The sequence below is a fragment of the Hemitrygon akajei genome, chromosome 2 (genome assembly GCF_048418815.1).
Source record: "Hemitrygon akajei chromosome 2, sHemAka1.3, whole genome shotgun sequence".
In the NCBI taxonomy this organism is placed as follows: Eukaryota; Metazoa; Chordata; class Chondrichthyes; order Myliobatiformes; family Dasyatidae; genus Hemitrygon; species Hemitrygon akajei.
The window spans coordinates 122,431,080-122,453,187 of NC_133125.1; positions in this window are offsets into that span (position 1 = coordinate 122,431,080).

The following is a 22,108-nucleotide window of genomic DNA, read 5'->3' on the forward strand; positions in this document are numbered from 1 at the left end:
GTGCAAGGTTGTTCATGGCCACATCGGGAGCACTGGATACAGTATATCACCCCAGTTAATCCCCAGTATATCACACCAGTGCTCAGTCCTCCAGCAGTGGCGGGATCTCCCTGAGGCCACACACTTCAATTCCACAGACCACTCCCACTCCGACATGTCTGTCCATGGCCTCCTCTACCGTCAAGATGAGGCCACACGCAGGTCGATGGAGCAATACCTTATCTCCTGCCTAGGTAGCCTCCTACCTGCCGGCATGAACATCCAACTCACAGACCTCTGTTGATACCCCTGCCCCCCCTTACCCCCATCACTATCTATTATTTTAGTCTGGTTCTCTTTCTCTCTCTTTTTTTCCCCCTCACTATAATCTCCCCCCAGCCCTACCTTTCTTTCTCTTTTATTTCCCATAGTTCTCCACCTTCCCCCTAGCCCATTTCCCTCCAGCCTATCACTTCCCAGCTCTCTACTTCATCCCTCCCCCCACTTCTTATCCCCTCTCCACCATCCCATGTTACTTCACTCCTGATGAAGGGTTTTGGCCCGAAACGTCATCACTACCTCCTCCCATTGATGCTGTCTGGCCTGCTGAGTTCTGCCAGCATTTTGTGTTTTTATTTATTTCCAGCATCTGCAGATTCACTCATGTGCCTGTAAGTGCTCCATCACTTCCGATAACTATACCTTTACAATTCTCACTAGTGATGCCGCAGTCCTCAGATCCTATCCTTACACCGGGAGTAGAAGTACATATAGGTGATTAAAGCTTGGGCATGGGATGGCATAGTTAAAGACAGAGGTCCCAATGTCCCTCAGCAGGACAACACTTGTCACAGACTTCCATCAAGAGTAAGTCACGTCCACCACCACCCTTTGTATTCAATGAGCAAGCTAATGTTGGATCCCATTGGTCAAGTTACTGCCCATCCAATGTATCTTTATTTTCTAGATGAGCCTACCATGAGGGAGCTTGTTGAATGCCTGACTAAAATCCATGTATATAAGTTTCAGTGGTCTACCCTCATCTGTCATCTTTGTCACTCCTCAAAAATCTTAATAAAATTAATCAGATTTGATCTGCCCTGCATAAAACCACATTGACTGTCCCCAATTAGACTATGCTTCTCCAAGTTCTCATAAATCTAATTCTTAGGAATCATCTCCATTAGTTTTCCTACTACTAATGTTCATATCACCAGTCTATAACTTTTAGTATTTTCCCTGTTTCCCTTTCTGAACAAAGGAAAGACATGAGCCATCCACTAGTCCTTTCGCACCACCTCCATGGTTGCAATGGTTTTTGTCAAGGCCACAGCAATCGCATCTCTCTCCTTTTTCGATAACCTGGAGTATATCACATCAGGGCCCAGCGATTTATCCAATTTAATGTTTTTAAGAGTCAAAATATTAGCTCTTTCATAATCTCTAAATCAAGAAGATGCTCCAATCTGATCTTACTATTTTCTCAATAACCTTCTCTTTATAAATGCACGCAGATTGAGAGGAGATTGAGTGGTATAGATAGGCTAAATGTAAGTAGGCCTTTTCCACTAAGGTTGAGTGGGATTACAACTAGAGGTCATGGGTTAAGTGTGAAAAGTGAAAATTTTAAGGGGATAATGAGGAGACACTTTTTCGTTCGGAGGGTTGCGAGAGTGTGGAATGAGCTGCCATTGCAAGTGGCGCATGTAAGCTTGATCTCAATGTTTAAGAGATGGTTGGATAGGTACATGAATTGTAGCAGTATGGAGAGCTATAGTCTCAGTGCAGGTCAATGGGATTAAGCAGTTTAAATAGTTTGGCACAGACCAGATGGGCTGAAGGGTCTTATTCTGTGCTGTGCATTTCTATGACTCTATGACCTGTGAAAGGGACAGTTAGTTTAAAATTGTCAGTTAACCTACTTTTCTGCAACTTTGTTACAAAAGTTTGGACCATCTTGAGGCTAATTTAATGGCAAGTGATACAAGCAACTTAACAGTTCCATTCTAATACAGCTTTGGTTTTTAAATTGAGCATAAAATGCAGGGGCATATGCAGTAAAATAAGAGGTTAAAATAATATTTTTACATTTAATATATTTCATTGGAGTGGAAATTCCAAGACAGGCAGGTGAAAGTAATGTTTCTGAACAGAGTGCAAGTAGGTTTAAGAGGATTTTTTGTTAAATCGTGAATTGAACAATAAGTTAGTTATTAAAATCATTCTCTCTTACTGAAGGATTATACATTTGGGCTTTCACAAAATATATTACTGCCAATTCATTGCCAAGCACATTTATTTTTTAATGGGGACGTGTTCCCTAACTGATTGTAAAGTGCAAAACAACCAAAAATGATATCAACATCTATTGATGAATCAGCTATGTTTATTTCACAATACACCCTGAATAAAACAACATATCTGGTCTCTACTAAGGCAATCCATAACACTTCATGTCAATGAGAACTTTTCTGGAATAATCAACATTACTAACTTCATATATTGTTTCAGTAATTTTTGCACAATTGAGCACAACAGTAAAATGTTAGTCTGCTCCAGAGAATCATTTTCAGAAATTAATATGGAGATATTACTGTTTTCTGATGTACCACATGCACATTTTGAAGCTCTCAATTCACCTAAATGACTTACTATTCTCTATGTACCACCATGAAATATTTGCTATTGTTGATAGTATTTCTGATTTCTTTATTGTGCTAACAGTATCAATAAATATTGCAATCAGAATGTATTAAATATGATTTCATATATAGTTGGAATGAATTATGGTTGGCAATTGTTGCAAATAAATGGAATATTTATTAATTTCATCTTGATGGAAGAAATAGTGTCTGTATTGATGATATTGAATGTGTTTCTCGGAAAATAATAATTTTCAGATAATTTTATGTTGATTTACTTAAGCTATTGCAAACTCTTTTTCTCCATTTTGTTTTACATGATTGGCATATAATTAGCATAATTATTCTGTTGATCATTTTTTATTCACCAATGTATATTCTCCTTGGTAAAGTATGCCCTTGTCATCCCCACAAAACATGACAACCATCAGGTTGACTGATCTATAACTTACTTTTCAAATTGTGTAAAGGCAAAACCTATATTAAGAACAGAGTTTTCTTTACACATTCACTGTAAAAGCCAATTAGTTCAGCTCACATCAGTTCTTTTAAGCACTTTTGGAGTTTTGCAATTTGATTTAAGATGGAAAGTAATAGTTTTGATCAAATATTACTAAGCAGTATTGTATTGGATTCCTATATTCTTAAAAGGTTGCAGGTCTGTAGCAACTCTATTTCTTCAAACAGTATATATAAAGATGAGACAGATTAAAGAGCAAATTGAATCATATAATATTTGTACAAGTTATCCTTTACAGGAACTTGGAAATTCATTACTAAATGACAACTGAGTTTCCTACAATTACGATCTGCAATACATACACAGTGTCCACTTTATTAAGTACACCTACACATTAATGGAAATAGCTAGACAATCAGTCATTTGGCAGCAACTCAATGGATAAAAGCATGCAGACATATTCAGACTAAATATCAGAATGGGGAAGAAATATGATCTAAGTGATTCTTGAACATGGAATGATTACTGGTGCCAGATAGGGTGGGTTGTGTATCTCAGAAATTGCTGTTCTCCTAGGATTTTCACACACAAAAGTCTCTAGAGTTTACAGAGAAGGGTGCAAACACCACAAGTGAGTAGCAATTCTGTGGGCAAAAATGCCTTGCTAATAAGAAAGATCAAGGGAGAAAGGCCAGACTAGTTCATGCTGAAGGAAGGTAAACGTAACTCAAGTAAACGCACATTATAACGATGGTGTTAAAGTCCTTTATCATATATCCTCTACAGATTATTAATGCTACTAAAACTACAGGGAATCATTCTGTAGCAGAACTAATGCAAACATGAGAGGAGTGCTGACATTTTGCGCTGGATAGACAGTTAGGTCACTAACTGAGCTAAGGAGAAAACTGTTATTGGTTGCCACTCACACAACTATTTGTTGTTTGGCTGACCAGACCATCGCAGGGGTATCAACACTTGTGGTCATATGTCAGTTTACATTATTACCTTCTAATAATTACATGAACTCTCATTTTTATTAATTATCTGCTCAATTCCCTTACCTTTCAGGTTACCTGTAAGGTTTTGAAGGTTAAATGCTTGCACGTTTAAAATACACCGTAAGTTTTTTATATATTTGTGCAATTAGTGACTTTTTGTGCATCCAAAGCATTATAAATATATTGCCATAAGCAACAATCTCCTGGCTTGGCTGCAGTCAAACTGTAGTAAGGTTGCTGCACTACAATACTGCTTCATAGATGTATTGCAAAAAAAAAAAGACTACTTCTTCACCAGATTGGTGCAGCACAGGTGTTCCACTTGTTTTTCCTCTGTACAATCTCTTGCTAATCCCTGACAAGAAGAATGGATAGCAGTATTAGGGTAAAAATGTGAACTACCTGTGTCCATCTGCTAGGCTACTGGATGACTTTGATAACACTGGACAACAAAGACTTTTGCTTCCTGAATACTTTTGGATTTATCTTGTGGAATTGGACTGCTGATCATGAAAATTGTCATGAAATTTCTCTATCACACACCTTCATTCTGAAATTGCCTGTATTTGTTATTTCAATTTGTAATTCAAGTCAATTAAAATGTTGCCCACAATGTACGCTGAGAAGTTTCCCATCTGGTCCACAAATCAAACAGATCATCAAATGCAGGCAATTTGAAGAACTTCTGGTGGGACCAGAGAAAATCACTGGAAGGCATTCAAGAATGTCATTGAACATTTTCTTGGCAAATACAGAGCATCAAACTATGTGCAGCTGGTTGACAACATGCTTCAAGAATACAAAACGATGAAGTACAACATGTCACAATAGATTCATTTTCTGCGATCTTATTTAGACTTCTTCCCTGCAAGTCTTGGCGCTGTCTGTGATGAGCATGATGAAAGGTTTCACCAGGACATTGTGCTCATGGAGAAATAGTATCAGGACAACTGGAATTGATCATTACTGTCTGATTATTATTTGGCATTTAAGCAATAAATCTCAGAGACTGATTAAAAATGCAAATCATCAATAAAACAATTTTAGCTTTGTTGAACTATTGCAAAGCATCAGCACTGTTATGCAATCAAAAGCTTATATTCTATAAAAGTTTATTTCTTGTTTCTCCAAATTCCTGTCTGATACAAGTTTATCTTCTCGTGGTATATCAAAAACAAAAACAAAATACCAAGGAAGCAACACTTTCAAAAAAATTTGTTGTCCAGTGTAATTAAAGGATGAACTAGACAGGTTTCTTCCTGTAACTCTTTATTTACATCCTTCACCATGTATTTGTCAACATCCATTTTATAGGTTTTGTCTGCTACATTGTATCAAACTTCTGCTTTTTTTTCCTGGCATTTGTCTCTTTTAACCAGGTTTATTTTTCTTTTCCATCATCTATTGCAAGCACATAGATAAAAGTATGTTTGCACTACCTAAATAACTAGTTTATAGAATTGCAGAGTAGATTCCTTGTTAGTTAAGGATGTTACCTTTCAGTAGATATGCAATTGTGTACATTAATGAAGGGAAAGATTCTAAGCTTGAAGTCTATCCTGCAGGAATACTAGCAAATGTGTGATTTTGCAACATCTGTGAATTAGGATTCTGTTGAATTCAAACCAGGCATACCATCAGATATTATATTACCTTTTGCTTCATTCACTGAATCCAAGAACAGGTTTGAAATATTATAAGCTTCAACGTATTAGCATATTAGTTAATGTGAAATTAAACATTTCAGTTGGCATCTGTAACTGGCAATGCCCATGTGGGCTGTAAATCACATTGTCTGGCAAAGAGAGATTTCTGTGCTTGCTAAACATCCTAACCACTTTCCAATGCCCTGGAAATGTAGGCAAGAGTATCCATAGGCTCGTCATATTAAAGCAATTATTCAGCAGATGTATTAAATGTGCAATAAATTCAATAACCCACTGAGCATTTTAAAGCCTCCCTTACAGTGCAATTGAATTCAGCTTTGCATGATGTCTCTCTTTAAATGCCCAATAGAACTCACTTTCATAAAAACTCATAATGCATTTATTTGATTTGTACTATTAAACAAACTCAGTTCACTGCAGATTGGCTGGGCTCTGTAATTTATTATGAGCAGATGACTGCTGTTAATTGCATTTTGAAATTAAACAATAATAGGGAGCAGGTGAATAGCATTTTAGATATATGAGCAATCTGCTGAAATTAGTATCAAAAAAGATCCCATAGCAGGTATAAGGGTCTTAGAGGTATATCTTAATGAGATCATTTATAGGAAATAGCCCCTTTAATGATGCACATATATTTGCATGTTATTATCTATTAGTTTAGAATAGTCTGCAACTTGAAGAGGTCCATCAATTAAAAGAACTGCCATGTAAATACCAGCAACTTTAAGACTAAGCACATATATGTTCAAGTTTGCAATTTCCCAATTTTGAGATTTTGCCACTCTTGTCTTCCATTTGTTCTTGAGAGATTTATAAGGATGGTGCCAGGGGCAAGAGGCCAAGAAAACTGGGTAACAATTTACTAGAACATAGAAAGTTAAAAGATAATTTGATTTGGGTAAATTATCAACAAGGCTGCTGAAGGAAAGAATTAGAAACCTTAGAAACTCAAAAAAATTAGAAAGATCAGTTCATCAGACAAGATTTATGGAAATGGAGATGAAGTGAACACTTCAGGTGAAAAGGTATCAGAACTGGGGGGAAAGGAATCAAGTTTGATTGAAGTTGTAAACATAGATGAGGTGATGGATAACTCATAGGGCGTCTCTATGATGGGACAAGGAAAGACTTGTCAGAGTAACTTCACTGTTTATGGAGTCATTTGATGAGAGATGCCACTTGCATCCAAACTTGTGAAACAGCTAATAGCTTTTATATCACTGAAGAACTCAACTGCAATTGGCTGTTGGTAACTTCCTCCCCATCCATCACCTTCTTTAGGGACCCAGAGGAAAGAAAAGGCATTGACTTTTGCTTTAAAATGTTTGTAAAGTAGCTTATTTTCCATTGAGGAAAGGTGAAGTTTTCAATCCAGCAACATCTTACATTCAAGTTAATTAATTCCTCCTGGTCATTCTCATCCATACAGTCCTGTGTCTGCTCACAAAGCAGCAAATAATCTCTACACAAAACACAATAATAGTGGATTTAAGAGAATCCCATAAGCTTTGGATATCTGTTTCATAAGATCCTAAGATTATAGAAGCAGAAGTAGGCTATTCAGCCCATCGATTCTGTGCCATCATTCAATCATGGCTGATCCAATTCCCCACTCCTCTGCCTTCTCTCCATATCCTTTGATGCCCTGGTTAATCAAGAATTTATCTATTTCTGCCTTAAATGTACATAATGACTTGGCCCCCACAGCCGCTCATGACAACAAATTCCACAGATTTACCACTCTCTGACTAAAATAATTTCTCTGCATCTCTGTTCTATATGGACGGCCTTCAATCCTGAAGTCATGCCCTCTTGTCCTAGACTCCCGTACCATGGGAAATGACTTTGTCATATCTAATATGTTCAGGCTTTTTAACGTACAGAATGTTCTTATGAGATCCCCCTCATTGTCCTGCACTCCAGGGAATACAGCCCAAGAGCCGCCGGATGTTTCTCATATGGTAACCCTTTCATTACTAGAATCATTCTCATGAATCTTCTCTGAACCCTCTTTAATTTCAGTATATTCTTTCTAAAATAAGGAGCCCAAAACTATACACTATCCTCCAAGTGTGGTTTCACAAGTGCCTTATAGAGCCTCAACTTCACATCCCTGCTTTTATATTTTATACCTCAAGAAATAAATGCCAACATTGCATTTGCTTTCTTCATCTCCAATTCAACCTGGAGGTTAATCTTTAGGGTATCCTGCACAAGAACTCCCAAGTCCCTTTGCATCTCTTCATTTTGAAATACTTCCCCATCTAAATAATAGTCTGCCTGTTTATTTCTTCCACCAAAGTGTATGACTATACATTTTCCAACATTGTATTTCATTTGCCATTTCTTTGCCCGTTCTGCTAAACTATCTAAGTCTCTCTGCAGGCTCTGTTTCCTCAACGCTACTCGCTCCTCCATCCATCTTTGTATCATTGGCAAATTTAGCCACAAATCCATTAATATTGTAGTCCAAGTTATTGAGATACATCATAGAAATCAGTGGTCCCAACAGAAACCTCTGTGGAACTCCACTGGTAACCGGAACCCAGCCAGAATACGATCCCTTTGTTTGCCCTCTCTGTTTTCTGCCAATCAACCAAGCTCCACCCATGCTAGTAATTCCCCTGTAATTCCATGGGCTCTTATCTTGTTAAGCAGCCTCCTGTTTCTCCTGTAAACTCAGTTTAAAATCTTTCTCAGCTAAAAGGAAGCATGCATTATCTTGTGAAAAGATTATAAATGATACGATCTCAATTCCTATGAGAATAAATTTATTGCTCTGAAAATATTGTTGGAAAACAGTGTTGAAAATGTTTGTTATCAAACATCCTCCATATTGATACTATAACACTTTAGAGGGAAATGACTTTAAATGTCATAAAAAATTTGGTTAATCTGGTTAAATCAGATGTCCACTCCAGTAACTTGATTGTTTTCTGCCTTAGTCTGGGAACACTATACCATAGATTCTCTAAAAAAAAGTCAATCCTTTACTTTTTCCCACCCTAACCATATGCATCCTTACGCCAATTGCTCCATACTGTAAAGAGATATTACATTTGTCAAAATCAGCCAAAAGCAACACTTACAATGTCAGAAGGCTAAAGTCAATAAAGTAATTATATTCTCAGCAGACACAATGCAAGTTTATTTTACCATAATGATCAAATGAGACCTTTTTACCAGATGAATCCTGTATTTGAAGTATGCAAAAGGTTCACTCTTTGACAAGTAGCATGTTTTTAATATGAAAGTGCACTTTCAAGATACTGTGAATATAAAACGGTAATTATACTAAAGATGGATTGAAAATACACTCGACATAAATGACAAGCTGAAGTTCCAAAGAGGGTTATCAAGATTTATTTTACAACTGGTTTACAGAACAACAATGTCCTTTAGTAACTTTCTGGTAGTTTTATTCACTCCTGAAACTGATAGCAGACATGGTCCCATTCACCACCCCTGCTTTGGCTGCACATTTAACCATTTTGACTCTCAGTTCTTATACCTCCTTGCACACCTGACCCCGTCCATCTATGGCTCTGCCCGGCAATTTCACAGTCACCAATTCCCCATTCACGTGTGTTCCTCTTAATCATTAGGAGCACGAGTAAGAAGGAGATGATAATCCTGGAAGGAGCCTGCATACAAGGGCTCACACTTGTGCATTTGAGGGAGTATGAATGTTGTAGGCAGCAGCTGTGATTGTGCCTGCTCATGTGTGGCCTTGCGGCCACCTTATCACAGAACCATGACCTTGTTCTAGTGGATAATAGCTACAGCACATCAAACTAAATCATGCGCAAGTAACTTATACTCTAGTTATGGAGAGTCCATAAACTGATAAATCTAACCATCTCTTCACTTTCATAGCATAGGGATTTGGATTTGTTAATATCTATAGAAGGTCCTTGTTCACATGAAGATCCCACTCAAAGCTTTCAATGACCTTACAAAGCTGGATCGTCTCAGAAAAACAACCTATCAACTCCCAGCCTATGAAAGCACTGAGAGTCATAGCTAATGAGCTTCTTGAAATGATAATATTGCAGAATTTAAAGTTACTGAGGCTTTCCACCTCTAATTCCCTCGTGAGGACAGGCTTATAGACCTCCTGTTTCTTCCTCCTGTGCTCAATAATCAGCTCTTTAGCTTTGAGTGAGAGATTGTTGTTGACGCGCCGTCCAGCCAGATTTTGTCTCCCTCTTATATGCTGATTTGATACGCCAATGACAGTGGTGTTGTCAGCAAACTTAACTATGACATTGGAGTTATGCTTAGCCCCACAGTCATAAGTGTAAAGCGAGTAGAGCAGGGTCTAAGCACACAGCGCTGTGGTGCTCCTGTGCTGATGAGATTATGGAGGAGACCTTGCCCATCTGAACTCACTGGGATCTGCAAGTGCAGAAATCAAGGATCCAGGTGCACAAAGAGGTTTTGCGGCCTGGGTCTTGGAGCTTATTGATTAGTTTTGAAGGAATGATAGTATTGAATGCCAAGCTGTAGTCAATGAATAGTATCCTGATGTATGCACCTTCACTGTTCAGATGTTCCAAGGTTGAGTGAGCAGACAATGAAATGGCTTCAGCTGCTGAGCTGTGGTGAGCAGATCTAAGTCACTCCTCAAGCAGAGGATGTAAGTGCTGCTGGATGATAGTCATTGGGGCAGGTTACCAAATTCTTCTAGGATACTGGTATAACTGAAGCCTACTAGAAAGCAGGTGGGTAGATTTGGACTGCTGAAACAGGAGGTTAAAGATATCAGTGAACATTCTAGCCTCATGAATAGCACAGGTTTTTTAGTACTCAGCCTGATACCCCAAATGGGTCTGCTGTTTGCTGTGGGTTCTCACATCACCCTCGGTGAATGCAATCCCAGGATCATCGGGGTCTGTGAGAGTTCATGAAGGTGCCTGTATGCTTTTTCAGTGAAAGTGAGCATAAAAAGCATTGAGCTCACATGCAGTTGAAACCTTATTGTCCCCTATGGCACTTGGAGCCGAAGACTGAGGTCAGAGGCCCAGAGATGCATCTGAATCGGAATTCCATCCTTGACTACCTACTTTTTACTGCAGATTAAAATCAGTATTTCTATTTTGATTTTTATATTTACATTATGTGTATCAAATCGTCCTCTTTGCATAATAATTACTTTTAAAGTATTTTTCTAAGATACTTTGTGGTAAAATTTAATCCCGGTAAAATCCCGGTAAAATTTAATGGAAGATATACTGTAGGCAGCAGTATCTATGTGGTGCTCGACCTCTGATATTCAGTTTCATAGAAGACAAACAAATATACCACACATGTTAAAAGTAATTTGTAAACTATTTTCTTTGTTAAATATTGATAACAATATTCAAAATCAATGCAAAACAATTGCCGCCAGCCTGCGACCACAGACGAAGTGGTTATATTTGTGTGACATGCTCAGAACTCCAATGATTGCTTCAAAGAGTCAAATTCCCTTTTTCGACCTTTTATTAGAAATCAGCAAACAATTAAGCATTATTGAGTATTATCTCAGTGGTCAGCAAAGATATGACCTCCGCGTTCCCAAGCTGTCCCAAAATAAGCACAAATACATAACTTCTTCCCTTTGCTTTTATGATGGCAGCCCACCCCCAACTAATCTAACTAGTTATCTTAATAAATGTGCAGCACAGAACACAGGAATTGTCACAAATTTTCACATACATTCAAAAACACTCAGAAACTATTAATATTTAAAAAAACTAGGTTAAAAAATTGCAAGTGATTAAAGTAATGTTAAGAAAATGTTAAAAACTCAGCACTATGATTATTTTAAATGAGCACAACTAAACAATCAGGAAGGAACACGTCCCTGATCTTTAGCTATTTTTCTCATCTGTTTATTTCAATTAAAATCAAGTGAAGCTCGCTAGATTTGGGTGTCAGAGGCTACTTATCCCAGAGAAGCCCAATGATAGGGCAACGTTGTGATGAGAGAGGTGATCATTTGTATGGAAATTTGGATCTCGTCTGCTTGAAAGGCTTGAATCTTGGTATAATCATGAAATTGAGCAAATTTAAGCAAATGATGCGGGCCATTGCCTTACCATCTGAATGCATACGATCCAGTGTTTTAAACTAATTATTTTCTGGGCCAGGGGAGTTTCAGTGGCAGTGCATTAACAAATTATGTTTTAACAATCTTTTAATTACAAGATTAATGGACAATTGGTGTTCAAATCCACAAAATTCTAAAAAAAAATTAAAAATCTGTGAAGATAATGGTGGAATACTGTCATTTGTTGATAAAAAATGATAATTCAAATCATATCTTTTAAACCCTTGAACTTACAGATCAATTTGAACAATATGCATCATTAACACACTGATTATTATAGAAATATTAAATCCATTAATTTTTTCACTGTTTTTCAAAGATCCAATTACATTTATTATCAAAGTATGTGTATGTTATATAACCTTGACATTCATCTCCTGACAGTCAGCCACAGAAACAAAGAAAAACAAATACCAAAAGAACCCATTTTTTAAAAAGACCATCAACCACCCAATGCATGCAAGAGAAACAAAAACATGATGTGGTCAATACCCGACCTTTCCAATTTGGCCAGCACCATGATAGAAAAGTGAGAGATATACCTCAAGTGTTGACATTTGGAAATTTCAGTTTTGTCCTCCATTTAACTAGAGCATGGTGAAATTCAGAGAATATTTTCCATTGTTGATTCTAGAAATATATTTTGATAACATCTTCAATAAAGCACAAATAATGTACCTACAAATTTAATTGTTTTTTTCCCACTCTGCCTTGATTGGCATGTGAACACAAGCTTTTCACTGTATCTCGGGACATGTGGCAATAATAAACTAATTATCAATTATGTATTGATCCCATTCATGAAATTGCCTGTTTTATGTCAGATTGTCGATCCATTACCCAGATGAAATTTATCTTAACCCAACCTAAAGAATCTCCATAACCCTAACCCTAAAATACAAAGAGTTCTGATGTAGGACCTCAAACTAAAACATCAAACATCCCTTTGCCTCCACAGAAGTTGCTTGAGTCAGCGAGTCCTTTCAGAGTTCAATTTTTTCCAAAAGTATTAACTTGGTTTGAGGAGCAAGATGGCTGACTCTTTCTATGATTCAAAAGATTCGGCAGATGCTCAAAATCTTGAGGAATGTCGACTGTTTATTTCTCTCCATAGATGCTGCCTGACTTTCTGAGTTCCTCCAGCAATTTGTACCTTACCCTTTCTATGTTTTCTTTGTTCAGTGCTTGGATATTAGTATTGAATAGAAAAGGACATACATGGCTGCAGGATAAATGCATGCACTATAAACTCACCCACTTAGCTCCAGAAAATCTTTGTGACAACGTGGTTGTAATTATCTGTTGTTTATAACTTTAGGCCTCAAGCTGATATTACTAACACTTTCTTCAATATAGAACGGTAAAAGTTCTGCATCATGAGATGGCACAGTGCGCACTGACCAACGACTGAATCCAAGTGTGGGGGGACGGCAAACTCCCATGTTGAGATAGAAACAACAGCTTATTCATTGAAATTCCAACCAAAATTCAATGTATTAACTGAGTGACACTGTGAGACAAATCATTCTCAAAACTCACACATGGACCCCACAATCTATGCTTATTGGGAGTCCACTTTAAATAATCACAGTAGGCTAAAAACCTGTGTCAGTCGAAATGAATTTGACAAGCTTAGATAGAAAGCAAAAGGATTTAAGGTTAGATAAGATGATAATTAATAAATAGAGGTGCAGGGTTAATAATTTAACCTCCCTCCCATGGCCAGCACTTGATGGCCCAGAGAGTCCTAAGGAACTTGAGACAAGGCTTGTGCTCTTGGCTCAGTGTGGGAGATCTCAGAAACATTGCATCAAACCTGAGAATGTGAAGTAGTCTCCAGAAGCCTAGAATAGTCTGCAGATAGCTGGAAGACCATGGGAGATATGGGAAACCTTGGTGACTTTGAACGTAGACTCAGGAAACTTGGAATGAAGCCTTTGTATAAATATAAACATCAAGTATAAAAGGCACCTTTGCCTCCAGCTGAACAATGTCCAAGATGCTGTTGAAACTCTGCTGGATCTATTTATAGGGCTAGGTCCTTCTGTCACAGTGTGTACTGTCAAACAATTGAACCCAGGAACAAAAGGACAACAAGAGTTGAGACAGAAACAAGAGTTTTTTTCATCAGAACTCCAACTGAACCTCAGTGGATTAACCAAGCGACAACACAAAATGAATCATTCTCTAAACACACACAAATGGACCCGGCCATCAGTGATAATAGGAAGTCCACTTTAAATAATCACAGTAGGCCAAAAACTTATGCCATTCAAAATCAACTTTCACAAGATTAAACAAAAAGAACAAGGTCTTAACAGCTCTAGATAAGATGACAATTAACAAAAACAGGTGCAAGGCTGGCAGGGCTCATGACATGAGAAGTCTTTATGATGTTACACCAAAGAGACCTTACCTGCCTGCCAGATGTGAGCAAAAGATCTATCCCTTTTTGAAGAAGCGAAGGAGTTCTCCAAGAGTAATGGTTTATTCTCATCCAAACATATTAATTGGCCATTTATCTCCTGGCTCTTCTCAAATTGGCTGTTACATTTATCTACTTCAATGGTTACCCTGCAGAAAGAAAATAATTTGCTGTGAAATACAAAGAGATGCTATTAAAATATTTTCTTTTCTTCTCCCCATAGTACCATATGCCTCACTCATTTAGAAAGGTCAATTGCTTTGAATTTCCTACCATTGAATACTTAAGTTTAATTTATCACTTACAGTAATCTAAGATACAATTGATCGAAAACTGTTGTTTCAGCATTTTAGCATTAAATTAATATGTTACTTGCAAAAGTGACTAAACTAGCTCGATGATGATTTATGAACCAGTAAGATTCTGACAGATTTTGTTTTTTTTTTGCTTTCAGTGAAGCTAGACACAACAAACTCTATCTCTGCCTTCCTGCTTGGTTGAAATTTCATGCCTTCCTTTAGTTTGATATAAAATAATCCATTGTGGTGAACTACATATACCTGTCTGGACACGCCCCCTGCTGACTGCTCCTGTGGCTCCTCCCACAGACCCCGGTATAAAGCTGATTGAGGCCTGAGCTGGCCCTCAGTCTCTAGGATGTATTATGGTGGTTAACTACTGCTTGTTCTTTCTTCCAGTCAATAAAAGCCGCTATCGCGACTTCACGTCTCAGAGAGAGTTATTGATGGTGCATTATCCATGGCATTGTTTTGAAGAAGTTCTAAGTCTTTTCCTTGTTGGTATCATAGCTAATACCCCGCACTAAACTAACATCTGATAATTATCACATGACTGCTTCCTGACTCAAGACTGAGCCACTGCCAAGTCCTTTATGTCGAAGCAATCACAAAGCTCTCCTTAAAACCTGGTAAGATGTGTAAATACATGCAGTAGGTAGTGGGTCAGCAAAAATGTTATTCTGTGCATGAGGGGCTACTGCTACAAAATTCTATTGTGCATAATCTCCAAGGCAATGCATACAATGGAATGGTGACTTTGATTCAGCAGCTTGGGCTTTTGAAAATTCACTAATCAGTGTTTTCATGTCAGGACTGAAAATGCTGTTGAGGGAATATGATTTGCAGGACTACAGGGAGAGAGCAAGGAAATAGAATGGACAAAATTGCTCTACCAGGAGACTGCAGAAAGTCAATGAGCTGGATGACCACTTTCTTTGCTGGAACAATTCTTTGCTTTCAGAACAGGCTTATTGCACTCAAAGGATTTTTAGCTAAGGTTTTGTTATGAATTGAAAAAGAGGGAGATCAGGGGATGTAAAAGGGCCAGAATATTTATCATGATCTCCGCGAAAGAAGATTAACTCAGGCAGAACTCTTTAATGGCATGCCATGCCAGACTCATATGTCTTGTGATGAAATATTTCTGCATCAGTAGACTGTACAGACTATTATTCAAAGTTCAAAGCAAATTTATTATCAATGTTCACATATCTTATCATATACTACTTTGTGATTCATTTTCTTGCAGGCATTTACAGGGAAAACTAAGGAATACAATAGAATTTATGAAAACCACAACACAAAGACTGACAAATACCACAATACAACAATAAGATAAACTGTGCAAATAAAAAATAATAATTGAAGAGAAGATGGTGATTTCTCCAACTTGCGGTAATTTTAACCACTTCCTGTCTTCTTCAAATCCCTACTCTAGCTCCCTTCTTGCATCTTCTCTTCTCCTTGCATCGCCCTAGGGCCCCTCCTCCTTCCTATTCTCCCATGGTCCACTGTCCTCTCCTGTCAGATTCCATTCCAGCCTTTTACCTTTTTCACCCATCTCCTCCGAGCTTCTTACTTCATCCTCCCTCCCCCACCCACATGCCTTCACCTATCGCCATTTAGCTTGTAAACCTTCCCTTCCCCTCACCTTCTTACTCTGCCTTCTTCCCCTTCATTTCCAGTCCTGCTGAAAGGTTTCAGTCCAAAATGTCAACTGTTCATTAATTTCTGTAGATGCTGCCTGACCCACTGAGTTCCTCCAGCATTTTATGTGTGTTGCTCTGGATTTCCAGTATCTGCAGATTCTCTTGGGTTTGTCATTGCTGATATCCAGGTTGCTCCATACATTAGCATAATCACACACACAGAAAATTAACCTTGCAAACATACATTCTTTAATTATGTTTTACAATTTATTTTCAAGGACTCAAAACGATTTGAAGTGTATTTATTATCAAACAGTATATGCAGTATACAATCTTGAGATTTGTCTACCTACAGGTAGCTGCGAAACAAAGAAACACCATGAAATCTGTTCAAAGAAAAACAGCAACACCCCCTCCCACAGAAAGAAAACAAATTGTGCTAATGGCAACAAGAACATCAACCCCACACCCCACATGCAAGAAAAAAACTAATTTTGCAAATGCAATGAGAAAGAATTGACAAAAACACAGAAAACAAAATGCACAATCAAGAGAGTTCATACTTAGTTCAGCTCAGTTTTCTTTAGTCCAATCCACAAACTGAAGACGTGGAACTTCGGTATAATCTTTTGACAGCATCGAGCTATTCGAATGCAGGGATCTTCCCTCAGAAGCAGTGAGTGAGAGAGAGAGAGAATTTCCAAACTCCATGCAATAAGCAGATTGACATGGAAATCCATGGTATTATTTGGTATTGGTATTGTTTTTTTTATTATCACATGTACCAAGAACAACATTGTGCAAGATCACAATGAGATCAATTGGGAAGGCAAGAGTCAACTTCATCATTCAAGAATCTGGGCAGAGCTAAGATGGCGCTAGAGGACTACTTCTTTGGGCTCTTTTGCGAAAAAGCTTAAATTCCTCTTTTTAATGTCTCTTTCTTTCCTTTTGAAGGAGGCTGGTGTTCTGTCAGAGTCCGTGAACTACAGCTGCTCTCAAACGGCTGTTCTTCATGGTAGCGAGTTCTTGGTCCTGGAGCCCACTGACTTGGTGTTTTCAGTATCTCCAGAAGTGGCCTGGAAGACATACACCTACAGGATGCGGACTTGTGCGACCCTATGTACGTCATTCCTCACCGGTGTTGTCAACTGAGGCAACGCGGGTGATTGGAACATCAGGACAGCGGGTGAGGCTGTCGGAGGCCTCTGCACTCAGGTGATTGCTCCCTCTTTCTCAAAGTTGTAGTTTTCTGCCTATTTTGAGTGAGAGAAACTTGGAATTAAAGGAACACTGCAGACACATTGTAACAGTGAGATGTTTGTAATTCTCCCCTCTAGCTGTGGAAGGGACAATACCTCTCAATCCTTTGTTAGTGAGAGAGAGAGAGCCTGAGGCATGTTGAATTGTTGGGTGAACAATGGTTTTTGTTGGACTGCAGATCATAGTCTCTCTTTGAGAGCTTTGTCCTTGGTGGGTGGTGATTGATGGAACAAGTGGCGGAGTGGAGGGCGAGGGGGTGGGTTAATGCTTTGCTGCTGCTTGTACATTGGGGAGGGAGGGGATTTTATAACATATTTCTGTCATTCATTTTTGGGACTCTCTTTTGCAGATCTCTGTGAAGAGTAAGGATTTCAGGTTGTGTACAATATACATTCTCTGATATTAAATGGAACCATTGATAGTAGTGGGAGAGAAGCTGCCTTTGAGTCTGGTGTATCTTCTGCCGAATGGGAGTGTCACCAGGTTCAGACAAGGCCCAAGTGCGGAGTGAGAGACACTGAAGCAGGTCGATAGTTCACAGACTTTAATATGAACAGTGTTAAGGGGAAAACAAAACAATAAACGCTAGGCCAAACGGCCGTTAACTAAAACATCACAATGGAAAAAAAAATCCTACACTGCGGCTGAAAAGAACAACTATGAATAAAATAAATACCACTCGCCTTCACAGTCAGTTGACTCGACTGTCCAATCTCTCAGGCAAGGCAGAATGGAGATAATGAAACATGGCTATGTCTGTATCAAAGTTTAGAACAGTACTATGATGGAATGAATAGAGTTAAATACTATCACAATGAAATAATAATTAGCTGACACGTGCATATTCACGAGCGCAGTTGCTGAATCTGCTGTGCTGCCAAATCCATGGTTATGACAGGGCGAAGAGAGAAGAAAGAATGTTCAGGGTGACTGGGGTTTTAGAATAGGTTACCTGCTTTACTATTGCAGCAAATGTATACAGAGTCCTCAGAGGAGAGGCCAGGTTATATGACATACCGAGCTGTACCACAACTCTCTGCCATTTCTCATGGTCACGGGCAGAGTAGTTGCCATACCAAGCCGTTGTACAACAAGATAGAATGCTTTCTATGGTGCATTGATAATAATTGATAAGTGATAAAAATTTCTTGGCTTGCATGTAATAGTTATAATTTGAATTAATTCTGTGAAATACAAAAAGGAGAAATAAAATGGAAAGTGCCCCAGAAGTACTCTGAAGTTCAGGTATCATCGGTGGAGAAGAAATCAGTTAAATTGCCAGGTTAATTTCATTCTGTGACTTCTTTAATATCCTGCTTTAGAATCCAGTTTAATATCACTTGGCATATGTCATGGAATTTGTCATATTATGTCAGCAGTACAATGCAATACATGATAATAAAAACCATAAAAACTAAGTAGTGCAAAAAGAAAGGAGAACACAAAAAATAGTGAGGTAGTGTTTGTGGTTTCATTGTCCATTCAAAAATTGGATGGTGGAGGGGAAGAAGTTGTTCCGGAAACATTGAGTGTACATCATCAGGCTCTTGTAGCTTCTCTTTAATGGTAGCATTGGGAAGAGTGCATATTTTGAGTGACCGGTCCTTAATGATGGATGCTAGCTCTTTGAATCATCACCTGTTGAAGGTTTCCTTGATGTTGAGGAGACTTGTGCCCATGATGCAGGTGGCAAATTTACAACTTCCTGCAGCTTTTTTCAGTCTTGTGCTTTCTGTACCTTTTTCAACCTTTCTGTATCAGATAATGATCCAGTGCTCTCGATATGGCCTCCTCTATATTGGTGGGACCTGTCCTAAATTGGGGGACCACTTTGTCGAACACCTCTGCTCCATAAGTCAAACATAGAATTTCCTGGAGGCCAACAATTTAATTCCTGTTAGCAGTCCTGTTCTGGCTTGAGAGCCCATGGGCTTCTCTTTTGTCATGATGAGACCACTTTCAGGGTGGAGGAGGACACCACATATTCCATTGGGATAGCCTCCAACCTGATGGCATGACATTGATTCCTCTTTCTGGGAAAAACTTTTCCCCTCCCCTTCCTTCTTCTATTTCCATCTCTGACGTCGTACATGTTCTCAACTGCCTATCACCTGCCCCTGGTGCCCCTGCTTCTTCCCTCGGTCCCATGGTCCACTCTCCTCTCCTATCAGATTTCTTCCTCCCCAGCCCTTTACCTTTTCCATCCACTCGGTGTCATCTATCACCTTATAGCTTGCCTCCATCCCCTCCCCCAATCCTTTTATTCTGGTGTCTTCTCCCTTCATTTCCAGTCCTGAAGAAGGGTCTCGGCCCGAAACATCAATTGTTTATTCTTTTCTATAGCTGCTCCCTGAGCTCCTTAGTTCCTCCAGCATTTTCTGTGTGTGACTTCTGTAGACAGCCTAACTAGAAAAAAACAGCTGGATAGCAGTTCCTAAACTGCTGGTGCTTCGCTGTGATAAATCATGCCACAATTTTATTTTTTTTTTACAAATTATGGAAAAAGTAATGTGCTTTCTATCACAGCACAACCAATTTAAGATTTTGTTACAATTATTTTAGAACTTGTTCTTAATGTAGAAGTATTTGAAAGGCCAGCTGAAATGCTGTAATGTACACCGTCAATCAATTGCTGAGATTAGAGGATCTCTTAGATTATTTGTTATTTCACATGTTCATGGTTTTGGTCAATGGCCCTTCTGTCAATATTTCATTGTGTATTACATTGCTAGGTTATTAAGCAACTTTTTTTGATTAATAAATGTTACAAATTGTACTCATTAAACAAAATCTATCATGAATTCACAAATTGTTTTGAAGGGTATATTAACTATTTATTGTACAGCAAACATGAGGAAATCTGCGGATGCTAGAAATTCAAGCAACACACACAAAATGCTGGTGGAACACAGCAGGCCAGACAGCATCTATAGGGAGAAGCACTGTTGACGTTTTGGGCCGAGACCCTTCATCAGGACTAACTGAAAGGAAAGATAGTAAGAGATTTGAAAGTAGAAGGGGGAGGGGAAAATGCGAAATGATAGGAGAAGACCGGAGGGGATGGGGTGAAGCTGAGAGCTGGAAAGGTGATTGGCAAAAGGGATACAGAGTTGGAGAAGGGAAAGGATCATGGGACGGGAGGCCTAGGGAGAAAGAAAGAGGGAGGGGAGCACCCGAGGGAGATGAAGAACAGGCAGAGTGATGGGCAAACTGTAGTTCTTCATGTTTTCTGGAAAATGGAACATAGTTAAAGATCTGCTTACAATCAGAAAATACAACATTTCACCACACAACTGGTGGACCTGCTGCCTTACAGCTCAATTGATACAAGTTCAGAGCTACTAACCATGTAGATTTTGTTTGTTCTCCCTGTGACTGGGCCACTCCCATATCCCAGAGACATGAGGTTTTGCTAGGTTAGCAGTCTACTATACATTGCGAGTTACAGTAGAATCTTGGGGAACAAGAGGCCAAGTTGCTCAGAATATTGAGGTGAGCAATTGGTCCATAATGACAGACAAGTAAGTTTGTTAACCCAACAACCTTCTTATCTTGATAAACACAAAACAGACGGGGGAGGCAACCATCACACACCCTGGTTACATTTAGGGTGACTCACAAATACACAAGTGAATAACTGTATAACCCAAGTTAAAAAGTAACAATATATGAACTGGAACTTCCCACCATAATCCCACAAAAGCTTTTTAACACAAGAACAATAAACAGTGCTAGTCATTAGAAATGCAGGGGTGGGTGGGCTGTCAACCTCGCACCCCCCCACCCTCACCCCCAGAATGTCACAATATATTACAGATAAATCTAGGGGGAATAAAATTATTTGGAGAGCTGACAAAAAATATACTGCAGATGCTTAAAGAGGAAGTGGAGGATGCAGGTTCAACTGCAAGATTTAAGAAAAGTTTATGGATGGGAGGGGTATGAAGGGCTTTCATCCATGTTGAAACCAGGCAGAATATCAGTTCAATATATACTAGATGGGCTAAAGGGCCTGTTTCTGTGCTATAGTGCTTGCTTAACTCATTTTTTTGTAAGAAATAAAAAATATTGGTAACACTCTGAAGGTTAAGAGGCATCTGTAATGAAATAAAGGAGGTCAATAGCTTTGTATCAGAAGTTGAAAAAGTTATAAATTAAGCTTAATGTGGTAAATGCAGACTTCTCTAGGAAGGGTTCTGAAGCCAAATGAGTTACATCAATAATACCATGTGGCTGAAGGAACAATTGAAACTACCTAACAGATGCCTTTCTTGTCAGAGCAAGTGAAGTGATTGAAACAATTCCCTTACCAAATATGCGGTGCCTATAAAAAGTATTCACCTCCCTTGGAAGGTTCTGTCTATTATTGTTTTACAATGTTGAATCACAATGGATTTAATTCTTTTTTTTGACACTGATCAACAGAAAAAGACTCTTTCATGTCAAAGTAAAAAGAGATCTCTACAAAGTGATCTAAATTAATTACAAATATAAAACACAAAATAATTGTTTGTATAAGTATTTACCCTCCCCCTTTAATATGACACACCAAATCAACACTAGAGCAGCCAATAGGTCTTAAAAGTCACTTAATTAGTTAAATAGAGATCTGTTTGTGGAGACCCA